Source organism: Heloderma suspectum, chromosome 7 (assembly GCF_057233095.1).
Source record: "Heloderma suspectum isolate Gila_16-S chromosome 7, 16-S_ref, whole genome shotgun sequence".
NCBI lineage: Eukaryota > Metazoa > Chordata > Lepidosauria > Squamata > Helodermatidae > Heloderma > Heloderma suspectum.
This window is the reverse complement of record NC_139464.1, coordinates 31853213-31869155: the sequence shown is the minus strand read 5'-3', so window position 1 is coordinate 31869155 and position 15943 is coordinate 31853213. Positions and strand designations below refer to the sequence as shown.

The following is a 15943-nucleotide window of genomic DNA, read 5'->3' as shown; positions in this document are numbered from 1 at the left end:
ACAAGAACAGGTTGGCGGTAGAAATGAAAGAGGGAGGGTAAGACATACTCTAAAAAAGAGACACACAATTAAGAGGTGATATGAGAACCATCTTCAAACATTTGAAGGGCTATCGCATAGATGATGGAGCAAATTTGTGATCTGTTGCTCCAGAGGGTAGGGCCTAAGCAATGGGTTCAGATGACAAGAAAACAAATTTAGTCTAACATTGGGAAAACCTTCCTGATGGTATGATTTGCTCCACAGTGGAAGAGATTGCCCTGGAAGGTGGTGGACTGTCCTTGTTGGAGGTTTTTAAAAAGAGGCTCAATGGGATGCTGTAGCAGTGGATTTCCTGCATTGGCAGGGGTGTTGGACTAGATGACCTTTCAGGTCACTTCCAACTATATTATTCTATGAAATATATTTCAGGGCAGTTTAGAATAAGAATAGAATTACATAAAAAGGTAAAGGTGTCCCCAACCAGTCATGTCCGACTAGGGTGCGGTGCTCATCCCCGTTTCTAAGCCGAAGAGCCAGCGCTGTCCGAAGACGCTTCCGTGGTCATGTGGCCGGCATGACTGAACACCGAGGTGCACGGAACGCTGTTACCTTTCCCGCCGAGGCGGTACCTATTTATCTACTTGCAATTTCTTGCTTTCGAACTGCTAGGTTGGCAGAAGCTGGGACTGAAGACGGGAGCTCACTCCGTCACGCAGCACTTGGGTCTCGAACTGCTGACCTGCCGACCTTCCAGTCTGCAGTTCAGCGTCTTAACCACTAAGCCACCGCGGCCCTCAGAATTACATAAAGTACTACCAAAAAGTACCACTATTAAAACAAAAGCACTTTCCAAATTCACTACAAATTCAAAACCAGTTCAGACAGCAGAATGGATAACTCAGTTCCAGTGTTTAAAACACAGCTTCCTTTTCTATCAGATCTCAACCATTAATTTCATTTAAAAGGCCTAAGAGAATAAAAATGTCTTAACCTGGTGCCTAGAAAATAACAGCGTAAGCAGGCGCCACCGAATAAATTTTCCTGGAAGAGAAATTCCATAACTGGAGACCACCAATGAAAAAGCCCTACTTCTGAGTAAACACACATAGGATTATGCTGTAAGGCAGCAGTCCTATGAAGATTTACTCAGGAGCAACTTATAAAGTAATGTAACATGGTACTGCAGAAATGTTCGATCCAATTTTGTTTACATTTACAGAAGACACAAAACAAGTTTATTTATTACATTTTTATACTGCTCAGGAGCCAAAGTTAAACAATTGCCTTGTAAGGCCAACTTTGGTAAGTGTAAGAATATGCATGCTTTTGGATTTCACACAGAACTCTTAAAGCACAATCCTTTGCACGTATTCAGAAGCAGGGCTGGTGTTAGGGGTAGGCATGGTTGGGCACCTCCCAAGGGCCCACCTCGAGCAGGGGCCCATTGACAAGAGCCCTCTGGAGTTGCACCTCCTCCTCACCATTGCAGCCTGCTTGGTCACCTGCCTCTTGCATTGGCCCAGACTACAGTGGTGGTAAGAAGGAGGAGCACTTGATGCCACTTCCTACCTGCTCACTGGCTCTCTGCCTTTCAAGCAAGCAAGTGGTAGCGATGTTGAGAAATAGGATGAGGAGCAAGAGCAGCTGGTGACAAACGTGGTAGGAAGGTAGACTCACTCATAGAGGGGGGCCCATTGAGGGTGTCTTGCCCAAGGGCCCTCAAAAACCTGAGGCCGGCATTGCTCAGAAGTAAGTTTAACTGTGTTTTATGAGGATTACATTCAAGATAAGCAAGCACAGGATGCTGTAACTGATACTGAGAACTTGCATATGTCTGGAGCCACCTAAGCTAATCCATTAAAGACACGGAATAAGTTGTAAATTGTCTCTCCTCCAGCACAGTAATGGAACAGACTTGTATCTTCTGTATGCTTTCTGCCATCAACAACCAAAAATTCTAAAACAGAAGCTCACCACAAGCATTAAACTAAAAAAAAAAATGTAGTAAGGATTGGTGGGACATTTCCAGGCCAACTTGCACTAGATTGACTCTGTATCAGTTGCTAAATTCCTGGCGGTTCAGGGAACGCAGCCACAGATTTTTATAAGGACAATAAAAACAAAACACATCCAAAGCATATTCACTAACCATTATACAGCAAAAGATCCGCACAGAACTACCACAGGAGTATAAACAAATGTTTGTTAACCTGCCATTGGCCAGTACCAAAGCAAAGCATTATTCTGTGGTTTAAGAGATGTTTAAGGTGCGTCTACAGCACTCTAGAGACTGAAAACTAGATTAAACAGCCAGTCCTTCTCCCAAAGGAGCCCTTGGAACTGCAGTTGAGCAGGACTAGGATCTCGAATAAAGAATTTCAACATACTCGCCAAATCCCTCCTAGGATTCTTGGGGAAGAGGAGAGGAGGGAAAGGAGACAGTACAAGCCAGACAGAAACTCATGGTATATCTCAAATGTCGTAGTGACCCTACCCAGTACTATTCCTCTGGAAGTAGTTTGCAACTATTTGAGTTGCAAAAAGCACAGAAAAGGGCAACCAAAACCATCAAGGGGCTGGAGCGACTCCCCTATGAGGAAAGGTTACAATGTCTGGGACAGTTTAGCTTAGAAAAATGGCAAGCACAGGGAGACATCATAGAGGCGTACAAAATTATGCGTGGTGTGGAGAAAGTGGATAGGGTGACATTTCCCCCCCTCTCTCATAATACTAGAACCTGGGGTCATCCCATCAAGCTGATTGGTGGGAGATTCAGGACAGATAAAAGGAAGTATATCTCCACAGAGCACATAGTTAAATGACGGGTTTCACTACCACAAAATCTGGTGATGACCACCAACTTGGGATAGATCTACACTACTGCTTTATAGCGGTATTGAAGTGCACTGATAACTGTTGGGGCACATTGCACGTTTGATATACCACTTTTGTAGTGTATTTTCCTGCTTCTTATTCCACATTAGCCAAACTACTGCAACAAATGTCACTGTGTGTCTTACGAGGTATACAGTAAATGCAGAAGAGGGATATAGTGTTACCATGATGGGATCGTAATGATATGACACAAGGTGTAGATCTGGCCTTGGATCACTTTAAAAGGGGATTAGACAAATTCATGGAAGATAAGGCTATCAATAGCTACTAGTCATAATGGCTATATGCTACCTCCAGGATCAGAGGTGGCATGCCTCTGAATACCAGTTGCTGGGGAACATAAGTGGAAGGATACTATTGCATTCAACTCCTGCTCATGGGCTTCCCACAGGCAGGTGGTTGGACATGAACAAAATGCTGAACTAGACAGGCCTTTGGTCCAGTTGAGCATGGTTCTTCTTATGTTCTTAAGCCTCTTGGAGATTAGGAAAGGCAAAGCAAAGAAACTGACAGTGTTCACTCACCTCTGGAACAACCAGACCTTATGTACGGAGCTGAAACTGGAAGTGGGGCGAGGAAGGGCTTTTTGTGAACATTTCCCTACGTGCATGTAAAAATGCCAGTGATTTTTCCATTTGCAAGTGTGTCAAGAGATGAGGAGAAAAGGGATTGCCAAGGCAACTCGGCCAGCTCACCTTCCAACAATCATACCTTGGTAACTAGTTGGACAAGAATAGGGATGGGATCGTGTATCCCACTGAAAGTAATGCATGGAAATGTGGGGTCATTACCTCCAGTGGGATGTGTACTGATATGCACATCCTAATTCTCCCCAACTAGATGGGCATCACTAGAGCTGGATCAGGGTGAAATCTTCCTGCGCAGTCCTGGCTGACAATGAGAGGGAACATTGCCAAGACAAGCTGAACATTGTTTAGTTATTTACAGCATTTCTGTGCCTCCCCAGAACCAAAGTTCTGGGGCGGCATACATAAAAGATTGTTAAAATACAATGTAAACAATAAATATACAATTTTAGTATAACACACATCACAAAGATTAAGCAATAAAATTAAAATGCAGGGAGGTCTTAAAACTCTAAAAAGCCCAAACAGAATCCATTAAAGAATCCCCAAGGCTAAAGGCTCCTAAAATGCCTGGGGAGAATAAGCAAGTCTTTGCTTGGTACCAAAAAGAATACAAAGTAGGAGTTGGGCAAGAATGTCTAGGGAGGGCATTCCACAACTGTGGTGCCATCAGAGAGAAGACCCTCTCTCTCTCATAGCCACTTGGTGGATCTCACTTGGTGGTGGCACTCCGAGCGTGCCCCCTTCCCCTCAGGAGAGTAATGGGGGGAGTACATTTGCATGCAATGGATCAAGACTAAAGAAGTCCTAAAAATGGTACCGAAGCAGCAGAGGTAGGTTGTACTTGTATCTGCAGGTTGTTCCACCATTTAGCATCTGGCTCTGGTTAGTGGGCCTCAGGGTTCTAGGGGAAAAATGATCCTGATGCCTGACTACCCATAGACCCCAATCTACCTTCTGCCCACACCAGCTCTAGAAAGGGAGGAGAAGGAGGCAACGAAGACTTCAGGGCCTACTCCAGCTGGACTCCCCCAACCCTCCTACAGAGCCATCTACCACCAGTTGCCCTATGGGAAGAATGCTGGTGAGTTTTTATTGTTAATATTAGGGACATAGGAATCTGCCTTATTATTTTAAATTGATTTGTACTGTAAATTTCAACAAAACAAATTTAAAACAATAAAGGAAAAAAGAAAAAAAAAGAAACATTACATTTATATATAGTACTAGCAAAAAGGCCCAGCTTCACATGGGTTGGGAAGAGCCCTTAGTTTGAAAGAACAAAGCCATACACACCTGTCAGAGTTGGATACAGCAAAGCCTTCAAGCAAAGTTACGCAGCTGCCACAGTTGGACACATTATGCTCGCCCTGTCCCCTAGGCACAGCCCCTGCCATGGTGACCCCCATAGCCCTTTGACAGAGGGGTCTGTTTTGTTCATTCTCTCCTGAAGACTTTCTTGAGCTTCCGCCTCTGTCAGCCATGGCTTCCTTCTTCCCCGCTCTTCCTTCTCTCCCCCTCCCACCACATCAACTGTCAACATTCGTCTTCTGTTACCTGGGCAACTTGCTCCCTTCCCCTGGCCCCTGCTGTAGCTATGCATCTAGGTTGAGTATCTGATGGTGGACAAAAATTTCACTATGCCTCAAACCATCCCAGACACAGGTATAACAAATTCTGAACTTTTCATAATGATCAGATGCATGGTTTTCGAGGACATATAGACAAACACTTCAGTATATGTGTGTATATGTGTGTATATGTGTGTGTGTGTGTGTGTATGTATGTGTGTGTGTGCATATATGTATATGTGTCTGTGTGTGTATATATATATATATATGGAGGGGGAGGGGGAGGAGGAGGAGGAAGAAGAAGAGGAGGAGGGAAGATAACTACATGCATTGAAAATATCCATTTCAATTTGTTACAACATTCTTAAAAAGGGGGCGGGGAGGAATTACACATAAATGTCAACAAAAGCAGACCAGATTCCAATAAAGAAGCTGTCTTATACCGAGTCAGACCGTGGGTCCATCTAGCCCAGTAATGTCAGCACTGATTGGCAGCAGCTCTCCAGGGCTTCGGGCAGGAGATTTTCCAGCTCTACCTGGAGATGATGGGGATTGAACCTGGGATCTTCTGCATCCAAGGCATATGCTCTAGCATTTAGCCACAGCCCTTCCAAATATTGGTTATTGTGCTTTTTGTATTGTGCTTTTAGTATTATTTAGTCCTATTTGGTCCTGTTTAGTCCTATACTGATGTTATTTGCAAACTGCCTCGGAAGGATTTGTATCCTGAAAGGCAGCATATAAATAATTGTAATAAATAAATAATAAATAAGGGAGCTATTGGAATGAACTAGCAATGTTACCTAAAAGAATGTTTCTGACGATACATTTTACTACATAAATAGAGGATCAAAGATGGTTTTGCACCTCTCCCAACTTCATCCTAAATATCAGCACTACTATTTGGTGGGTGGTGTCACTAGGCTAGTATGACAACAGCAACTCTCCTGTGCTCTGAATCCACATATACTAGTGTGAGGCAAACAGTTGAAAACCCCCCACCTAGCTAGTTAATGAATTGCTGTTATTTTAAAAGGCACTAATAGCAGGGAAGGCTCTTGAGCTTACCATCGGCAGTGAGAATCCAGATGCCAAATTTAATGAGCCACAGAAGGTATTTCATGGTATGAACTCCAATTGCTGCTCGAAATGGGTGGGAAAGGGGAAGGTGAGGATATAAGTCAACCCAAGATCCCACCCCAATTTTTTTAAAGGAAAGATTTTCTGTTGCTCTCATTTTTATAATGTTTTTGTGTGTGCAAGGGGTCAGTTTGGTATTAAACATTAGTATAAATGGAACAGAAGTAGAAATTATTCCAGGAGCAGTATCTCAGGGGTACAGCATATGCTTCACATGCATAAGGTCCCAGGTTCAATCCCTGGTGTCTCCATGTAAGGCTGGGACCCTAGAGAGCTACTGCCAGTCAGTGTCAATAATACTGGGCTAGACGGATCATGGATCTGACTCAGTATTAGGCAGCTTCTTGTGTCCCTATCCTTAAATTTAGCAATGCCAGAAGCATAGACCAGTAGCCACTCACCCACCTGTTGCCTTTTAACCCTCCTCTTTTCATCCTGCATTTCTTCCCAGGAGCTCAGGATAGCACACATGGGTTATTGTCCTGTCCCATTTCATTCTCACAACATCTTGGTAAAGTAGGTTAGGCTAAGAGATAATGAGTCATCCAAGGTCACCCAGGGAGCTGTGTGGCCAAATTGGAGTTCGAACCTGGGCCAAAATGGAAATATTCAGAAACCAGTATAGTGACACTTCAACCCCCCAGGACACTCTGTTATTGACCTTAAGGTGGACATTCTTGAACAAAGGAATTTCAAAGACAGATTTCAGCATGAAGTAGCTGAGCTACAATTCATCACAAGGTTCAGCTCTTATCTCCTGTGGTTTGAATAGGGATAAAAGTGCTTAAAAAAACCAAAACACTACACAGGTTAATTAGCTCACCAACGCAAGGATGTCTGTCTGTATTATCACCTCACAACTGTTTTGTGAACAGCCACAGTAAATAACGTACAGAGAAACAGCAGCCAAGCTGAAGTGGTTGTGTGTGTACAGAAGAGGCAGCATGGCACAGTAGACTATTTGGTTTGGACTGGTCAGAGCAGGATTCAAATCCCTGTTTAGCCATGAAGCTCACTCAATGGCTTTGGAACACTCATTATCTCTCAGTTTAACTGACCTTACAGGGTAATTGCAAGTACAGAATGGAATGACCTCATTTTAACATTTACACTGCTCTGATCTCCTTGGAGGAAGGGCAGTATATGAATGTGGTCAATATGCAGCGTACTTATTGCTGAAGATAATCTAGCTGAGTGCAAACTTGTGCTGCTTAAGGTGATTAGTATGAAAGCATCCCAATCTGTCCAGTGCCCAGGATCAAGATGCCAGAGACCCTCATATTGCAGAAGACCATTAATAGTGGCACAGTGCAGACTGAGATTTGAACTCATGGCGTTACTCTCCTCCCACGGGGGTGGGAGACCTTTTCAGATGGTCTGCCCCAGGAGACTGATGGAATCCAACAGATTTCTGAATGCTCTTGGGGATTTTCCAGTGGAGAGCTGGTGATCCAGCCGAGGTCCTAGCCTCACTGTGGAACAGTGAGATGAGGAGGGCCATTGACTTGATTGCACCTGAGTGCCCTCTCCAGCACCGTGGAGCCCATTCAGCTCCTTGGTATACTGGGGAACTGCGGTCAATGAAACAGGCTGGACATCGGCTAAAGTGCAATGGCGCAAGACTCAAGGTGAAGATGACTGAGCATGCTTTATTTTTATTTATTTATTTATTTATTTATTTATTTACAATATTTATATACCACTCCTCATCAGAAGATTAGGGGCAGTGAACAACATGATAAGAATAAAACAATGGTTAAAAGAGTTTAAAAAGTTAAAACATTTTTAAAAAGACAAATCCCAACGAAGTGGAATTCAACAAACAACGGCTGGTCATGCAAGGAAGGCCTCTTGAAAGAACAACGTCTTCAGGAGGCGCCGGAAAGAACACAATGTTGGTGCCTGCCTGACCTCTAAAGGCAGGGAATTCCACAGGAAGGGGGCCACCACACTGAAGACTCTTCTCCTGGTGGATTCCAGCCGGGCCATTGGTCCATGTGGAACCACTAGGAACATGCCCTCTGATGACCTCAGTGACCGGGCAGGTTGATAGGGAAGGAGGCGCTCTCTCAGGTATCCTGGTCCCAAGTTGTTTAGGGCTTTGTACACTAGTACTATACCTTAAACCTGGCCCAGTAGCGAATAGGCAGCCAGTGCAGTTCCCTCAGCAAAGGAGTTACACGCTGAAAAGGGGCAGCTCCCGACAACAGCCGAGCTGCTGCATTCTGCACTAGCTCCAGCTTCCGGACCAGCCTTAAGGGCAGCCCCACACAGAGCACATTGCAGTAATCTAGTCTTGAGGTTACTAATGCCTGTACCACCATGGTCAAGCTATCCCTGTCCAGGAGAGGACGTAGCTGGTGAACCAGCCAAAGCTGGTAAAAGGCACTCCAAGCTGCCGCGACCACTTGGGCCTCCAGCGACAATGATGGATCTAGGAGTACCCCCAGACTACGGACCTGATCTTTCAGAGGGAGTGCAACCCCATCCAGAACAGGCAATGAGCCCATCTCCCGGATCTGGGAACCACTCACCCACAGGGCTTCCGTCTTGCCAGGATTCAGCTTCAGTTTATTGGCCCTCATCCAGCCCATCATTGAGTCTAGGCACTGATTCAGGACTTGCACAGCCTCTCCTGATTCAGATGTCACAGGGAAATAGAGCTGCGTGTCATCAGCATACTGATGGCATTTAGCTCCAAATCCCCTAATGACCGCTCCCCGCGGCTTCAAATAGATGTTAAGCAACACTGGGGACAGGATGGTATCCTGCGGCACCCCATAGCTCAGTTGCCAAGGGGCTGAGGAATAGTCACCCAATGTTACTTTCTGAAATCGGCCCCGTAGGTAGGATCAGAACCACTGCAGCACAGTGCCTCCAATACCCATCCCACGGAGCCGATTCAGGAGGATATCATGGTCAATGATATCAAAAGCCGATGAGTGATCGAGCAGAATAAACAGGGTTGCACTCATCCCTCTCTCGATGAAGATCGTCCATCAGAGCGACCAAGGCTGATTCAGTCCCATAACCAGAACAAAACCCAGACTGAAATGGGTCTAGATAATCTGTATCCTCCAAGAGTGCCTGCAATTGCTTTGCCACAACCCCCTCAAGTACCTTTCCTAGAAAAGGGGTATTTGCGACTGGGCGGCAGTTGTCTAATACCGTTGTATACAGGGTGGGCTTCTTCTTTAGAGCACATAATCGTGCCTATTGCGTGGCAGTGCGGGAAGCAAAGAAGGCTTATTTTGCTTCCATTGCATCCTCAAGTAGCCGTCCAGCAGAGCTCTTCTGGGTGGTTTGGGGGCTGTTAGCATCTTCCGCAGAAAATGGGGCCCTGGCCCCATTGGGGACCTACTGTGACCTCTTTGCATCGCACTTTGAGGACAAAATCACTGTTAGTGCAGTTCCAGTCGAGGTGTCTGATGCCACCATCTGCCCGATTTGTGGGATCAGTTCCAGTTGTTGCAGCCTGATGATGTGGACAAGGTGTTTGCAGCAATGCAACAAACCACGTGCCCTCTCAATCCCTGCCCCTCTTGGCTAATAGGGGGTATGACTGGATGGGTCCAGGGAGTGATAAATGCTTCCCTACGGAAAGGGGTAGTCCCTGCTGTCCTTAAGAAGGCTGTAATGTGACCACTCCTGAAGAAGCCCACTCTGGACCTGATGGTGTTAGACAACTATCGTCCAGTTGCAAATAACCCCTTTTTAGGGAAGGTACTTGAGAGGGTTGTGGTGGAGCAACTGCGGGCACTCTTGGAGGATACTGATTATCTAGACCCATTCCAGACTGGCTTTCGATCTGGTTACGGTACTGAATCAGCCTTGGTTGCCCTGATGGATGACTTTTATCGAGAGAGGGACAGGGGAAATGCAACCCTGTTAATTCTGCTCGATCTCTCGTCAGCTTTTGATACCATTAACCATGGTATCCTCCTGGATCGACTCCACGGGATGGGAATTTGAGGCACTGTGCTACAGTGGTTCCAGTCCTATTTATGAGGCCAATTTCAGAGAGTAACATTAGGTGACTTTTCCTCACCCCCTTGGCAATTGAGCTATGGGGTCCTACTGGGATCTTGTTCCCAATGTTGTTTAACATCTATATGACGCTACTGGGAGTGGTCATTAGGGAATCTGGAGATAAATGCCATCAGTATGCTGTTGACACGCAGTTCTATCTCCTGTGGCATCTGAATCAGGAGAGGCTGTGCAAGTCCTGAATCAGTGTCTAGACTCAGCAATGGGCTGGATGAGGGCCAATAAACTGAAGTTGAATCCTGACAAGATGGAAGTCCTGTGGGTGAGTGGTTCCCGGGTCCAGGAGTTAGGCTTATTGCTGGTTCTGGATGGGGTTGCACTCCCTCTGAAAGATCAGGTTCATAGTCTGGGGGTACTCCTAGATCCATCATTGTTGCTGGAGGCCCAAGTGGCCGTGGCAGCTCAGAGTGCCTTTTACCAGCTTCAACTGGTTCGCCAGCTACGGCCTCTCCTGGACAGGGAAGGCTTGACCACTGTGGCACAGGCATTAGTAACCTCAAGACTGGATTACTGCAATGTGCTTTATGGGGGGCTGCCCTTAAAGCTGGTCTGGAAGCTGGAGCTAGTGCAGAATGCAGCAGCTCTGCTATGATCAGGTTGAAGGTATTAGTAATAGTGTACAAAGCCCTAAATAACTTGGGACCAGGATACCTGAGAGAGCGCCTCCTTCTTTACCAACCTGCCTGGACACTGAGGTCATCAGAGGGCATGTTCCTGGTGGTTCCATATGGATCCATGCCCCAGTTGGAGTCCAACAGGAAAAACACCCTTCAGTGTGGTGGCCCCCTTCCTGTGGAAGTCCCTGCCTTTGGGAGTCAGGCAGGCGCCAAAGTTGTGTTCCTTCTGGAGCCTCCTGAAGACAATGTTATTTTGAGAGGCCTTCCTTGCATGACCAGCCACAGTTTATTAAATTCAACCTTATTGGAATGTGTCTTTTTAAAAAATGTTTTCACTGTCTTAACCTGATGTTTTATTCTTTTATCTTTGTTGTTCACCGCTCTGAAATCTTCTGATGTGGAGCAGTATATAAATACTGTAAATAAATAAATAAAATAAATAGTGGAGCCAGGGTATGCAGGTTCGAGGCGCTGGGAATTTTTGATGAGCAGGGATGATCTGCCACCCCCACTCAAGTTTCCCTGTTCCTTCTGAGCTTAGCTGCAATCCTCACAGTAGGTGGGGACAGAGAGATGGATTTTCCGAGCAACAAGCAACAATATCGCATTGTGAGTGATCCAATATAGCATTGTGAGCGAATATAGCATTGTGAGTCTTCTCCAGCACCACAGCTCGAAAGCATCAATTCTTTGACGCTCAGCCTTCCTTATAGTCTAGCTCTCACAGCCATACGTTACTACTGGGAAAACCATAGCTTTGACTATACGAACCTTTGTCGGCAAGGTGATGTCTCTGCTTCTTACTATGCTGTCTAGGCTTGCGGTAGCTTTCCTCCCAAGGAGCAAGCGTCTTTTAATTTCATGGCTACAGTCACCGTCTGCAGTGATCTTGGAGCCCAAGAAAATAAAATCTGTCACTGCTTCCATTTCTTCCCCTTCTATATGCCAGGAAGTGATGGGGCCAGATGCCATGATCTTCATTTTTTTTAAATGTTGAGTTTCAGACCAGCTTTTGCACTCTCCACTGTCACCCTCAACAAGAGGCTCTTTAGATCCTCTTCACTTTCTGCCATTAGGGTGGTATCGTCTGCATATCTGAGGTTGTTGATATTTCTCCCAGCAATCTTAATTCCAACCTGTGATTCATCCAACCCGGCGTTTCTCATAATGTACTCTGCATATAAGTTAAATAAGCATGGCAACAACAGCCTTGTCGTACTCCTTTCCCAATTTTGAACCAATTGGTTGTTCCATGTCTGGTTCTTACTGTTGCTTCTTGACCCTCGTACAGGTTTCTCAGGAGACAGGTAAGGTGATCTGGTACTCCCATCCCTTTAAGACGCATTGCCCCTAAGTAAAGACACTTCACCAGCCTCTACCTGTCGCACCAGCAGCTGGAATCTGGCTCATGCTGGGGATATCAAGCTAGAGGATGGGTGCCAGAAGGGCTTCTAGCTGACAGGTAGGATATGCATTATGAAATAAATCAATAAACCCCATTCCCAAATGATCCTATATTACAGAATACAGTACATGTTAGATTTCCAGTTAAAGCATGTATACCAGCTTCCTCTAGATTAGCCTTCCCCAACCTGGAGCCTTCTGTATGTTTTGCTCCCAGCATTCCTGAACATTGCCCATGCTGGCTGGGGCTGATGGAAGTTGAAGTCCAAAACATCTGGAGGGCACCAGGCTGGGGAAGGCTGCTCTAGATCAGGAGCAAACGCTGCCAATTATTAAAACAAAAACATACACTCTAGAGGAATTTCCTCTTACCTTCAGTTTCTGCTTTAAGCTGACTTGACATCCTTACTATTTTTTAAATAGCAACGTGACTTTCTTAAGTTCAGTTACACCCCTCAATTATCTAATGCCACCAATGAGGAGCAAGTACATATTCTGCAATACGCCAAAAAGCATATATGTTAATACTAAAAAGAGATGTGTTGTCTTTAAATTGAAGTCTATAGGAGGAGGAGGGTGGAAGTGAGCTATCAGCTCTGAGATGACTCCCCCCCCCCTAAAATTTATTACTACTTTCTCTCCCTATAATTTAGGTGGAAAAAATGTGCCTGTCTCAGTTGTTCCACTTTGGAATCTTGTGCTGGAAACTGAAGCTTTAAAAAAAATGGAACACTTCGTAGCTATATCCAAGAAGCCCTGCTGTGATGTGACAAAAACCACCATGACAGTCTTCTAGATGATATAAATGTATTGTTCATTACCATATACATGCACACATTTGAGGGGTAGGTAAAACAGTTTATTATCCCCTTGCCCCTTCAATGTCAATCCAACACATATTACAGATGAGAATACTGATGCTAGAGAGCACTCAAACCACTGTTATATGCCTTGGGCAGAAGATCCAAATGGTCAACCATCATGGTGGTAACAATTTATAAACAGTAATAACAATTTCCCCATCCTTTAACCGCAAAAACTTGATGCCTGAGGCTGGTCAGCTCCCCCTATATCCAATGGTAGGGACAGTCATGGTTGAGGCTGAAGGACACTTGTGCAAAATGAAACCACTTTTGAGGCAAGATTATAACCTAGGTCTACCCTCCTGACTAAATTACAGTGGTTAAGAGGGATGGATGCATCAGAGTGTGTGCATGAGCAGGTAGAGACTAGATGTATAGGTCGCATGAGAGGAAATAAAAATGGCATTGCACAATCTATTCTTCCATCACTCCCAGGGTTTATAAGTTTTGTTTTTCTTTCATTGTGAATTGAGAAATTGGGGGGGGTTATTATGCAACAGTTTTTATTTTTAAGAAAGCCTAGGAATTCTGCTTCAATATTTTCCTATGGTTTGCTCCTGATTTTAAAACCAAGGTAATATAACAGACTTGGAATTATCAATTTTCCCCAAACTCCTCAAGACCTTTGCTAAGCCTCCCCACTCCCTGTCTTTTTAGCAAGATAATCCATCTCTCCTCGATTATCTCCCTCCAAGCACCATCAAGCATTAAAAAAAAAAAAAAAATCATTATATTGCGGGGGGGGGGGACACCTTACAGAAAAGCATGACTGAAAAGCTAATTTGACTTCATTCCCTGAAACAGGGTTAATGTTAATAGAAGTAAATTATATGTAGTAATATTGAACAGGCCTGCCATCTCTAGATGGAACCTCTTTATCTGCAATAATCATAAAAATAATAAAATAGAAAGAAAACTTCAGCAGGTTTTACGCCTGGAGAGTCTGATCTGTATTCTTAGGAGGACAAAAACTGTGAGACAAAAAGGGAGGAGAGAGAGGCGTTCCCCCCATCCCACCCAATGCTGACCCACAGTTTTTCTAAATCAAGCCTATAGCTTTGGTAAGGGGCCCCCTTCCCGTCTTCGTTGTGGCGAGAAATATATATATATATATATATATATATATATGGCATTCTCTTCTTCCACATGTTGAAACCAGTGCTTTGAAATGGCTATTTCAATGACAACTTACAACTTTCCCCCCAAAGTCGCCCTTTCTCCAGTACTCACACTGTTAAAGTTCTCATCATCCAATGCTCCTCCTGGGAAAGAAATCCACCTTTGCCAAATATCCATCCCCACCAAAGACCCACAAGTCTCCAAGCCCAAACGATTCCAGAGGATCCCGCAGCTACGAAATCACCCTGACTTTTTGATGGGTGGGGGTGGGGAATTCAAAGGCTGCATCCCTCTCCCATTTTAGTCTTACTCCCCCCTCCCCCCAACCCCACCCCACCCCAGAGACCATTCATACCATTAGTCACGAGGGGGCCAGCGGGGAGGGGTTAGCGCATAACCCCAGCCAAAAGCGACGCGGCGGGGGCTTTGCACAGCAGGCGATCGACCCCGGGGAGCCTTCGTGGCGGCGCCCCGAAGCCACCCCCTGATGACAGAAAGCCCCTGCTAGTAAGAACTGGCAGTGGGATCCAGACACACACCCCCCTTCACCCCTTAACAGCGCCTACCTTGCTCGACGGCAGCCCCAGGGCTGCCCCCGCTCTGCCTTCCGTTCTCATGCTGGGACGCTCCAGCCTCAGCCCGGCGGCGGCAGAAGCAGCAGCCTCGGCTTGCATGGCTCCCTCGCTCACCCCTCCTCCGCCCCCTTCCTCCCTTTTGTTAGCGGAGTCCCTCGCAGTTTCAAAGGAGCCCCCCGCCCTCGCTCTGCAAGCTCTCCGCCCCCCTCGGCTCCATAAGAATCAGCTTCCCGCGCTCCCCCCGGTTCTCAAATCGTGCTCTTTTCCTCCCCGCCCCCCGTCCCGGTCGCTTCTTTCCCCGACGCTGTGTGTGTGTGTGTGTCTCTCTCTCTCTCCCTTCAAAGCTTAATACCACCCTCCTTTCTTTTCCCTCCCCCTATTTTCTCCTCCTCCTCCTGTGTGTGCTTCTTCCCACCCTTTCCTAGCCTGACCCATCCTGACTCCTTTCCAGTGAGCTGATCCGCAGCTGGCTGGAGTACAGGCCCCGTTGCCATGGAAACCCAGAAAACTTGAGGACTCCGGGAAACGACAGTGAGCGGCGCCTTCTATAGGGCAACACTGGGGTGGGTGTGTGAGGAAGTAGGGAAGGGGGTTAATATAATAACCTCTTCAGCCCTGCTTGCTTTTGCCAATAAAATGGCCCTACGTTGAAAGTGCCCCCAATCCTCAAATGTCCCTTTTCAAAGTTACTGCCTATGTACACCAGTTGCTGGGGAACATGGACAGGAGGGTGCTGTTGCACCCATGTCCTGCTTGTGGGTTGCCTACGGGCAGCTGGTCAGCCACTGTGTGAACAGAACGCAGGACTAGATGGACGTTGGTCTGATCCAGGATGGCTTTTCTTATGTTCTTGCAGCAGCACAAATCCTATGTATGTCTGATCAGAAGCAAGACCCATTGAATTCAGTGGGCCTTACTCCCAGGTACGTGCGCGTGCGTGTGTGTGTGCATAGAATTGCAGCCTCAGGGGACTTTTATCAAAATAAATACTGCTCCTCCTCTAAGGGCCTGTGCTCAGGTTCACTCATCTGCAGATTATTTATCTTTAAAATGCTGAGCCACCTACACACAAACAAATGGGAGGTTTAGGAATTACCAGTTTTTTCGGTGAATGGTTATATAGAAAGTAATGACTGAAGAGGA

The 15943-nt window shown here is 45.9% G+C and overlaps 1 protein-coding gene across 2 annotated transcripts in view; it reads right to left on the bottom strand.

Annotated features, from left to right (window-relative positions):
* The window catches only part of DENND2A (DENN domain containing 2A), an 88788-nt gene extending 73516 nt beyond the window's left edge, over nt 1–15272 (bottom strand). Inside the window, exon 1 of one of the 2 annotated variants that reach the window (XM_084809501.1) lies at nt 14792–15272. The gene's annotated coding sequence lies outside the window, so the exon portion shown is untranslated. The remainder of the gene's footprint in view (nt 1–14791) is intronic. The other variant, XM_084809500.1, reaches the window with a different exon arrangement.
* Between the last annotated feature and the right edge of the window lie 671 nt (nt 15273–15943).